The sequence below is a fragment of the Oryx dammah genome, unplaced genomic scaffold (assembly GCF_014754425.2).
Source record: "Oryx dammah isolate SB20612 unplaced genomic scaffold, SCBI_Odam_1.1 HiC_scaffold_4, whole genome shotgun sequence".
In the NCBI taxonomy this organism is placed as follows: Eukaryota; Metazoa; Chordata; class Mammalia; order Artiodactyla; family Bovidae; genus Oryx; species Oryx dammah.
This window is the reverse complement of record NW_024070188.1, coordinates 62,370,411-62,381,400: the sequence shown is the minus strand read 5'-3', so window position 1 is coordinate 62,381,400 and position 10,990 is coordinate 62,370,411. Positions and strand designations below refer to the sequence as shown.

Genomic DNA, 10,990 nt, shown 5'->3' with positions numbered 1-10,990 from the left:
GCCTAAGAATATAAAATGGGTACTGTCCAAGGGCCCAGTGAATAGGGGGACAGGAAATCACCACATTCCTGAGTTTTCTTACAGAGGAAACTCACATTTCCCTAGAACAATGCATACACCATGCTTCACTAATAGTCATTTATGAGGACCATATTTCCTGTTGGCTATTTTTAAAATAGTTATTTATGTGGTTCTGCCAGGTCTTAGCTGCAGCCTGTGGAATCTTTTAATTGTGGCATGTGGGGTCTAGTTCCCTGACCAGGGATCAAACCTGGGCCCCTTCATTGGGAGTGAGGTGTCTTAGCCACTGGACCACCAGGGATGTCCCACTGTTGGTTAACTTTGTGGGCAGAGTCAGTGAAGGGGTGCAGTGTGGGTCCTATTTGTGTGGTCCCCAAACCAGAGTTGCTAGTGTTATTACTAGTTGAGACAGCACATCGAAAAATGTGAAAATTGGGTTCTTCTGAGATATATCCAAAGCATCTTAATGTTCTTTTGATGAGAGAAGTTCAAGAAATCAGATTGAATTATGTGTCTTTTCTTCTCCTGCAAAAAAAAACAAAAACAAAAGCACACCACTTTGCACACGCATTTCTCACTCTGCAGTGTTGTCGGGTTCAATCGTGAGGGTGTGTGTGGAAGGGTCTGGAAAATACAGTGTGCTTCACACCCTCATAAGCATCATCAGCATCACTGTCATCTCTAACAGGATCCTTTGGAAGCCTAGCTGAATGCTGTGTCTATGATAGAAGCTGAACCTCATTCCTGTCAATTGAAATGAAGATGAAGCTTTTCTTATGAGAAGGTCCTGGACTAAGAGATTTACTGCCAAACTCCCCGCACTCTCTCCAGCTGACCTTTAGGGCCAGGTACAAAGTCCATCTGTTTCCACAGACTTTTACTCCATGGGGGTTAATCTGAGAAGAAATTTCTCAGATATAATATGGAGATGTGATTATGAATGTTAATGTTTATGTAATACTGTTTTTTCTTTATACTTAATAAATGTTCCAAATGCCTCACAAAAATTGACTAACATGTTCATTGAAAGCATCACAAAATGTTATTTACAAGTTTAATTGAAAACATTATGTTAAATGAGAGGACAGCAGAATTATTATTAAGACTACAGAATGCATCATATCATGGTCTCATTCATCTTGGTTATGTCACTGTGGGGTGGTGTGTGTAGGCATGAGGAAGGGAAAGGGTGGGTTAGTAGCTAGAGATATACTAGATAAAGGAACTGGATATCCCATTCTCACTTATAGCCTATTCTCCACACCTTCCCTTCACCCTCCCACCCCCAAAGATCTATGTCTCAGGATTTTCTCACTTGACCGAGTTGAGAGGTGATAGATTTGGAATATTTCCTTCTTATCATATTGTTAGCTAAAAACTTAAGTGAGTGGTAGTGATTATATACATTTTTACAGATTTAGTGAGAAAATCTAGCCAAGAACACAACTTTTCTATCAGTCTAATTTTTAATTCATCAGATTACATTAGCTCATGAACATGTACCCATAGGGAATGGGCAGGAGGGCAGAGATATGGATGTTATAAAGATATAGATGGAGCTAAGATAAATAACATCTGGGGTCTAAATAAAATTATAGGTCTTGAGATAAATCTATTCAATCTCAAGCTTAGTTTTTAATTTGCACTTCTCTCCTCTTTAGACAAATCTGAGAACTGAGCTGCAATTGATATCTGTTAGAGACAGCTTGTTTAGTAATAACAAATGAAAATACCCAGTGTTAATGAGCGTGTTCACCATGGCAGTATAACTCTAAGCACTTGACATGAAATCTCACGAGCTCTGTATGTGGAAGATGCTATTATTATCCACTGTACAGATGAAGAAACTGAGACTAAACTCTTCTTGTAAGGTCATTTAGCTAGCAAGTGGGAGCTGGGACTGACTCTAAAAACTGCAGAAGCCTTCATTATTAATCACTGAATTGCTGCTTCCCCAATGCAACTGGTACCCACCAGCAACCCAGTGAATGCGTGAAGCCTACCAACCCCTGCTTTGGGGAGATCCTCTGCTTGAATTAGTGGAGGCTGATTTATCAAAGAAAGAGCTTGGGATGTACGTAAACACAAACTAACACCTGAATAATGTGGGATTATCAAGGAAACATCTGGCCAAAGCAAGCCTGTTTGGATGTACAAAGGTCATTTGTTATTTGCACAATAGCTATTTGTATACAGTTGGAGGCTGATATGAATTCAACCATTTTGTCTTCCAATGGAACAGGCTAAATGCTCAAAGTGAATCGACATGTTTCTCCAATCTCCATCGCTCAAAGGTCTCCTGTCCTGATCAGAACTGTGAGGAGCTCTGACAGGCGGGGTTTCCCAGGTGCCGCTAGTGGTAAAGAACTCGCCTGCCAATGCAGGAGATGTTGGAGATGTGGGTTCGATCCTTGGGTTAGGGAGATCCCCTGGAGGAGAGCATGGCAACCCACTGTGGTATTCTTGCCTACAGAATCTCAGGGACAGAGAAGCCTGGGGCGCAATAGCCCATAGGGTCACAAAGAGTCAGACACGACTGAAGTGACTTAGCACTCACACACTGGATAGGCGGCTAGGAGACTTGTGAGATTTCAGTGTATCTGTCTTTTGGTCTGCATTTGAATTCTGAGAGTGGCTGTCTCCCACTAGTGATGTGTTTGTCTCTCAGTACATCAGACTGGAGCCTCAAATTTCTCTCTTGAACCCTTTAGATATGACAATTGATGGAATGCACGTCCAGCCCTGCCAGCAACAGGTTCGGTGGGGGGGAGAACCCAGTTCCACAGATAACAAGCATGCATATGTCTGGTGAATTTCATTAGACACAGTGTCCATTAACAATTTCTGCAGATGTTCACATCAAATCAGATGAGCTAATTTTCTCACACTCTTCAATTTGGCCTATCTTTCCTTTTCTGAATGTATCCACTCACTCAAATCTTCTGATGCCTACATGAAAGCAAACTTCCTTCTGCTCTCAGAATCCAGATACTTGATTTCTGTGTGATGCTGAACAGATGAAACTGCTGGGTGATGTTCAGTATTCACTAGGAAATGCATATGATTCATAGTTAAAGGCTTTTTCTGAGGGTGTGGGGTGGTAGCTGTATCTAGCTGGGAGCTGCAGTCTCTGACACAGAGGATGTTCTGTGTTCTCTGAGACACTGGCCCACTCTTTCAATTATCTGCAAGACAGAAATAGACTCACAGACATAGAAAACAAACTTATGGTTACCAAAGTGGAAGAAAAGGGGGTGGTGGTTTAGTCACTAAGTAGTGTCCAACTCTTGCAAGCCCATGGACTGTAGCCCGCCAAGTTCCTCTATCCATAGTACTTTCCAGGCAAGAATACTGGAGTGGATTGCCATTTCCTTCTCCAGGGGATCTTCCTGACCCAGGAATCGAACCCAGGTCTCCTACATTGCAGGCATATTCTTTACTGGCTGAGCTATGAGGGAAGCCCAAGGAAACGGGGAGGGGTAAATTAGGAGTTTGGAATTAACATACACTCATTACTATAAATAAAATAGATAACAAGGACCTACTGAATAGCACAAGGAACTCTACTCAATATCTTGTAATAAGCTATAATGAAATCACAATTCACAGTTCAGTGGTTCAGTCGTGTCCGACTCTTTGCGACCCCATGAATCGCAGCACGCCAGGCCTCCCTGTTCATCACCATCTCCCGGAGTTCACTCAGACTCATGTCCATCGAGTCCGTGATGGCATCCAGCCATCTCATCCTCTGTTGTCCCTTCTCCTCCTGCCCCCAATCCCTCCCAGCATCAGAGTCTTTTCCAATGAGTCAACTCTTCTCATGAGGTGGCCAAAGTACTGGAGTTTCAGCTTCAGCATCATTCCTTCCAAAGAAATCCCAGGGCTGATCTCCTTCAGAATGGACTGGTTGGATCTCCTTGCAGTCCAAGGGACTCTCAAGAGTCTTCTCCAACACCACAGTTCAAAAGCATCAATTCTTCAGCACTCAGCCTTCCTCACAGTCCAACTTTCACATCCATACATGACCACAGGAAAAACCATAGTCTTGACTAGATGGACCTTTGTTGGCAAAGTAATGTCTCTGCTTTTGAATATGCTATCTAGGTTGGTCATAACTTTTCTTCCAAGGAGTAAGTGTCTTTTGATTTCATGGCTGCAGTCATCATCTGCAGTGATTTTGGAGCCCCCAAAAATAAAGTCTGTCGCTGCTTCCACTGTTTCCCCGTCTATTTCCCATGAAGTGATGGGACCAGATGCCATGATCTTCGTTTTCTGAATGTTGAGCTTTAAGCCAAATTTTTCGCTCTCCTCTTTCACTTTCATCAAGAGGCTTTTTAGCTCCTCTTCACTTTCTGCCATAAGGGTGGTGTCATCTGCATATCTGAGGTTATTCATATTTCTCCCGGCAGTCTTGATTCCAGCTTGTGTTTCTTCCAGTCCAGCTTTTCTCATGATGTACTCTGCGTATAAGTTAAATAAGCAGGGTGACAATACACAGCCTTGATGTACTCCTTTTCCTATTTGGAACCTGTCTGTTGTTCCACGTCCAGTTCTAACTATTGCTTCCTGACCTGCATACAGATTTCTTAAGAGGCAGGTCAGGTGGTCTGGTGTTCCCATCTCTTTCAGAATTTTCCACAGTTTATTGTGATCCACACAGTCAAAGGCTTTGGCATAGTCAATAAAGCAGAAATAGATGTTTTTCTGGAACTCTCTTGCTTTTTCCATGATCCAGCGGATGTTGGCAATTTGATCTCTGGTTCCTCTGCCTTTTCTAAAACCAGCTTGAACATCAGGAAGTTCACGGTTCACGTATTGCTGAAGCCTGGCTTGGAGAATTTTGAGCATTACTTTACTAGCATGTGAGATGGGTGCAATGGTGCGGTAGTTTGAGCATTCTTTGGCATTGCCTTTCTTTGGGATTGGAATGAAAACTGACCTTTTCCAGTCCTGTGGCCACTGCTGAGTTTTCCAAATTTGCTGGCATATTGAGTGCAACACTTTCACAGCATCATCCCTCCGGACTTGAAACAGCTCAACTGGAATTCCATCACCTCCACTAGCTTTGTTCGTAGTGATGTTTTCTAAGGCCCACTTGACTTCACATTCCAAGATGTCTGGCTCTAGATTAGTGATCACATCATCATGATTATCTGGGTCGTGAAGATCTTTTTTGTACTGTTCTTCCGTGTACTCTTGCCACCTCTTCTTAATATCTTCTGCTTCTGTTAGGTCCAGACCATTTCTGTCCTTTATCGAGCCCATCTTTGCATGAAATGTTCCCTTGGTATCTCTAATTTTCTTGAAGAGATCTCTAGTCTTTCCCATTCTGTTGTTTTCCTCTATTTCTTTGCATTGATTGCTGAAGAAGGCTTTCTTATCTCTTGCTATTCTTTGGAACTCTGAATTCAGATGCTTATATCTTTCATTTTCTCCTTTGCTTTTTGCCTCTCTCCTTTTCCCAGCTATTTGTAAGGCCTCTCCAGACAGCCATTTTGCTTTTTTGCATTTCTTTTCCATGGGGATGGTCTTGATCCCTGTCTCCTGTACAATGTTACGAACATCATTCCATAGTTCATCAGGCACTCTATCTATCAGATCTAGGCCCTTAAATCTATTTCTCACTTCCACTGTATAATCATAAGGGATTTGATTTAGGTCATGAAAAAATATATGTATGTGTATGAATCACTTTGCTATACACCTGAAAGTAACACAACCACTGTAAATAAACTATACTTCAATTAAGGAAGATCCCCTGGAGAAGAGAAAGGCTACCTACTCCAGTGTTCTGGCCTGGAGGACCCCAAGGACTGTATAGTCCATGGGGTCACAGAGAGTCAGACACGACTGAGTGACTTTCACAAAAAAGAACGATGCCTAATTAAGTCTTCCACAGAAGCACTTTTTGAAATTTACATTTTCTAACTACTTTTAAAGTTTGGGGCTTAAAGTTTTTGACATTTATAATAAAAGATCACTCTTAGACCCACCTGATGCACACATTTTATCATAAATTTCATAAGATCATGTATGACAACTAGACATCACATTTCAAGCCAAGAGCTGAAATCAGCAAATGGCGTTGACAGATGTGACATATTGACAGGACAAATGTGGTTTTATTTTGCATGAATAAATATGTACATTATGCTGAGTCTAGTAAATGGATTCTCAGAGTCCCATGGAAATCATCAAAATTGAGACAGTAAAAGTATGTTAGATGAGCCAGCATTGGTAGGTGAGCACTATTAGTTTAATAATATTGTGAAGTTCAAGAGATTTATAAGAGAAATTCTATGTATACCGCATGACATAAGCAATTGGATTTGATTAAAAAACATAGCCCCACACTCCTAAAATTCTTGCCACATGCAAGACATCACTGGTTAAGAGAATTACAAGAACATATATTCCTTTCGCATACACTAGCCATTGCTATGACAAGATGAATTAAGAAAATAGTGATTTACATCAACTTTTATTTCCCTAGCCATCTGATTTATTTTGGGGAGTCTTTGCAACCTTTTTATTTTTTAATTGATATATAAATTGTATTAGCTTTAGGTAGACAACATAATGATTTAATCTATATATAGTGAAATGATTACCAAAATAAGTTAACACTTTATATAGTTACAAATTTCATATGTGTGTTTGATGAGAACTTTTAAGATCTACTCTCTTAGTAACTTTCAAACATACCAAACAGTATCATTAACTGCAGGCATCATGCTGTATATTATACCTACAGGACTGAGTTGTTTTATAACTTTTAACCACTTTTACCTTTCCACTCAGATCCCCACCTTCCCTCTCTGTCAAACACTAATCTGCTGTCTAGATCTATAGGTTCATTTTTTTTTCTTTTTTAGATTTCACATATAAGTTAGATCATATAGCATTTGTCTTTGTCTGATTTATTTTGCTTAACGTAATGGTAAGGTCCATCCATGTTGTCATAAATGACTGGATTTCCTTCTTTTGTGGCTGAAATATATCTGTATACATATGTGTGTTTGATATATATATATCAAACACACATATGAAATTTGTAACTATATAAGGTGTTAACTTATGTGGGTGTTAACTTGTTTTGGTAATCTTTATCCATTCATCCAGTTTCTGACAGTTTGTTTACATGCCTTAGGTATGATTAATAATATTCAATGAACATGGAAATGCGGATATCTTTTTGAGATAATGATTTTATTCTGATCTGATTTTTAAGGGTATATTTTTACTGGTCTTTTCCAAGTGTTCACAAGTAGACATTGAAATTAGCTTTGGTGAGAGGGTCCCCCTGGACCCCTTCCTTCCAGATGCAAGATCGGTACATGTTTTCCCACAGGCCTCCCAAAGAGTGAGAAAGCAAGGCGCACTGCCGCCCTAGAAGAAAACCACTTGCTCAGAGAAAAGCACACGCTATGTTTCCTACCTTGCATAAATAAGGTTTGTAAGAGCAGAATCATCCCCACACCATATATGAAGTCGATTACTATCCTTTTTTTGTGACTATATATATTAACATATTGTGAAAGAAGTTTTTAAGAATAATAAGTTTTTAAGCATAACAAGCTATCAAAACTTTCCAACTATATGTATCCAAATGTAATTTTTGCTTATTATCCATCTTTAAAGATTAACAGACCTACACAAGCAAATTGTAAAGTAATGTAATCTTCACCACTTATACAAAAAACTGCTTTGCCCCCTATTTTTCATGGAAATCTTCTTTAAATATACATTTCACATTTCTACCTTTTTAGAATAAAAGTTATCAAACAAGGTGATATCATTTAAACTTGTCCTGAAGATGTAGAGTTTTCCTAGAAAAAAGAAAATGTATTTTTTTATGCAGCATTATAATTCTGTCCTGAATTTCTCTTTCTCTAAGCTGAATGTTAGTTGTCATATCAACCTCTGCCTTTAAAAGGTCTCACCCTTCAGTTTCCCTTCCTTGATGTTAATTATGACCAGGAAAAATGCACCCAAAGTAAGAGACCGTGAGGCTGAGAATGAGTTCTTAAGAAACTAAAGTGTATACCTCTAGGGCAAAGGACTTGTGACCATCTTCTGGACCAGTAGCATCACTTATCTACTTGGTACTATCTGGGAACACAAAGTTTCTTTAAATCTGACCCTCAAAGAGTGGAGTGTTAATGTCTACGTTTGCATACCCCTTGAACATTATAACCCAGTGTTTGCCAACTGGTTGGAAAATAAAAATCCACAATAGAAGCATGCAATATGTCTGGTTCATGGATTTAAAAAAAACTATCCTTTCTTTATCTGAAACTCCTCCAGGGTGAACCCATAATTCCCATCAAAGTCAAGCCAGAGAGGAGGCCTGTCTTTACAGGCTTCTCAATGATTTGACAGTCTCTGCCCCAGCCTCCACTCCCCATTTTTGTTCGCATGCTCCACCGTGTCGCTCTACAAAGCAAGCCACAAAATGGGGCTGGGAACGCTTTGGGCAAAGAATGCCCCTGTTCTGTGGGATACCCCGAGGTGTCCCAGAATGAGACCACAGGCGTCCTTAGGATGCTGACCCGACCCTGGGAACTCTAGAGGTTGACACAGAGGTCGAGAACCGATGTCCCTTGGATGCCTGCAGCGCTGTTCTATGACCCTACCCCACTGGGTGGCTGTCAGCAACACAGCGGACATTCATTTTGGCTAGAAATCGTGCCTTATTGTGAGGGGTTGCACTGGTCTGAAAGGAGCATTTTCATAAAAAGATCCATTAGGGGTTCTGCTTGGGAAATTATGGACCTGCTGCATTTGTGTGCTCCAGGTTATTCTTCATCAAATTTATTTTCTTACCTTTCTATAGATTGAGATCAAAAGAAAATAAATTACCTTCCTTTTCTGCTGGAGACAAGGGGCATTACAGGTGATTCATCTTCCACTCCTTCTTTCTCCATATAAAATACTGAAGGTATTGTCAAGGTCATTTCAGCACAGTTAGTGTCTCCTCCACTCTACAAAAGAAGAATCGCTTCCTCTTTGCATTTGTGCCCGGCATTACACATTAAGCCTGATGTACACCGAAGAATCATGTCTGAGGGGAAAGAAAGTGATACCTTGGAAGTTCCTTGGTGACTTTCTTTTCCTTTTGACTTTTGGTTTATCAAATGTTATATATGTAGGTATAATTGAGATAAATACTTCCATCGTTGCCTGACAATCCAGAAGACAAAAGGTTTGTGTCTGAAAGAATGGAGAGGGGTCCCCTGGCCCCTCTTGACTCCTTTTTTTGTTCTCACATTGTCAAACCAGTAATCCACCACCTGTGTAGTCCCATCCCACAGAAAATCCTTGGGAATGCAGATATGGATTTCCTCTTTTATTCAAACCGCTAGAAGGGTCTCAGGAGAGTGTTTCCCTTCTATAAGTTTCAGACAGATCCAACTTGCAATCTGGGGCACTGTGTAGAGGAGGTCCCTTAGGAAAGACTAATTATGAAAAGCAAAGGCTCTCATCCTAGACCCGAGCCACGTTCATCCTATCTCAAGCCATTAACCTCAAGTGCTCTTAGGGAGGAAACTGCCCACCCTCCCAGATTGTGAGTACTCCACCCAGATGAACTGGATACTGTGTGTGTGTGTGTGTGTGTGTGTGTATTCATTGTTGTTGTTGTTCAGTCTCTAAGTCGTATCTGACTCTTTGTGACCCCATGAACTGCAACACACCAGGCTTCCCTGTCCTTCACTGTCCCCCAGAGTTTGCTCAAACTCGTGTCCATTGAGTCAGTGATGCCATCCAACCATCTCATCCTCTCCCACTCCCTTCTCCTCCTGCCCTCAATCTTTCCTAGCATCAGGGTCTTTTGCAGTGAGTTGCCTCTTCCTATTAGGTGGCCAAAGTATTGGAGTTTCAGCTTCAACATCAGTCCTTCCAACGAATATTCAGAACTGATTTCCTTTGGGAAATCCTGGTTGAATCTCCTTGCAGTCCAAGGGACTCTCAAGCGTCTTCTCCAACACCACAATTCAAAAGCATCAATTCTTTGGTGCTCAACTTTCTTTATGGTCCGATTCTCACATCCATACATGACTACTCGAAAAACCATAGCTTTGACTAGATGGATAATAATATTTATAGTATACAAATAATACTATATATTTATCATATGTAATAATTTATATTATAATTTTGTTGCTGTTGTTTAGTCCCTAGTCATGTCTGACTGTTTCATGATTCCATGAACTGTAGTCTGCCAGGGTCCTCTATCCATGGGATTTTCCAGGCAAGAATACTAGAGTGGATTGCCATTTCCTTCTTCAGAGGATCTTTCTGACCCAAGGATCAAACTGATGTCACCTGCACTGGCAGGTGGATTCTTACCACTGAGCCACCAGGGAATACCTTATGTATAATATATATTACTATATATTTATTATAGCTGAGACTTTACCAGTGAAAAGATATGCATGGATGCATTTAATAATGACCTCAATTTAACACAATTAACTGCTGGTTAAAACTATCTTTTAAAATACCCTTAAAAATACAACCATCCCCACAGTTATTTAATTTTAATCCTTCACACATTTGTGTTCTTTCTTTGGACTGAGTTTTCTTGACTATTTCCCAATATATGTACATCAATACATTATGCTGTACATCTTAAACTCACACAGTGCTGTATATCAATTATAATTCAATACAGCTGAAAAAATAGATTCTTTTGAGGTAGACAGCCTAAGATCAGAAATTTGCATACAAAATCTTATTAATAAAGTCTTGGTAAAAATAACATCTAAGTAATAACAATAAAAGAAATTCTGTGCAAATTTCTCTTTTCTCCCTTTATCACTACAATTTTCTTAAAAATAGTTCCTTTACTTTTTCTTTGTAACTATCTGCAAGGAACTAGGGTAAGGGTGATGAAGAGAGCACCTATTCTCAATGAGGATAGAGAAGTTATAATTTACTAAAGTTGAGATGTAAAGATCATTTGGGG

At 40.0% G+C, this 10,990-nt stretch overlaps 1 non-coding gene across 1 annotated transcript; it reads right to left on the bottom strand.

Moving 5' to 3' along the window:
• Nucleotides 1–250: 250 nt before the first annotated feature.
• On the bottom strand, nucleotides 251–322 carry TRNAG-CCC. Its single transcript has one exon. It is a non-coding gene; the product is annotated as a tRNA-Gly (tRNA).
• Nucleotides 323–10,990: the final 10,668 nt, after the last annotated feature.